Raw genomic sequence first — 524 nt, forward strand, 5'->3', positions numbered from 1 at the left:
CGTTCCCGTGAAGGCTTACACATATGGAGTCCGTGCATCCCGATGAGGCGGGGAGTAGAGGTGGGGGTCTCAGGTGGAGTTTAAAAACACTGTGCTCCTGGTTGCAGCCAAACTGGTTGGACTGTGAGCTGTGTTGACGAGAATCAAACAAATCAGCATTTGCTTAATCTCGTGCTGTCCCTTATCAGTGAAGGTGTATTGTACACCGTGTGCTGTGCTGACAGAAACCTGCCTCGCCGCTCAGCGAGCGATGCCAGAAGGAGCAAAGTGCAGTTCTCCGATCAGTGCACAGCCCTGACGAAGCCACCTTGGGGTTTGAAACCAGACGCGACCCTCTCCAGGACAGTTCTCCAAATCCATGGCCTGAGAGCTGGACGAGGTTGTGCTGGTGGTGGGGGGAGGTGCGGTGTTGTGTATGTAACAGTGTCTCTGCTCTACGGGTTTTTATCGAGGGCTGTGGGGTAGACCTCCCTCGCTGACCAGCAGACGGACTGCCACTCGGAAAGGTGAGGAACCAGGGGGGG

The 524-nt window shown here is 55.7% G+C and overlaps 1 protein-coding gene across 1 annotated transcript in view; it reads left to right on the top strand.

Annotated features, from left to right (window-relative positions):
* Positions 1 to 223: 223 nt before the first annotated feature.
* Positions 224 to 524, top strand: part of LOC125481994 (zinc transporter ZIP10-like) — a gene marked incomplete at its 3' end in the record, with an annotated part of 9,056 nt that continues 8,755 nt past the window's right edge. The window contains exon 1 of the mRNA XM_048593964.1: positions 224 to 506. The remainder of the gene's footprint in view (positions 507 to 524) is intronic.

The sequence above is a fragment of the Rhincodon typus genome, unplaced genomic scaffold, assembly GCF_021869965.1.
Source record: "Rhincodon typus isolate 14 unplaced genomic scaffold, sRhiTyp1.1 hic_rhity00004877, whole genome shotgun sequence".
NCBI classification, from domain to species: Eukaryota; Metazoa; Chordata; class Chondrichthyes; order Orectolobiformes; family Rhincodontidae; genus Rhincodon; species Rhincodon typus.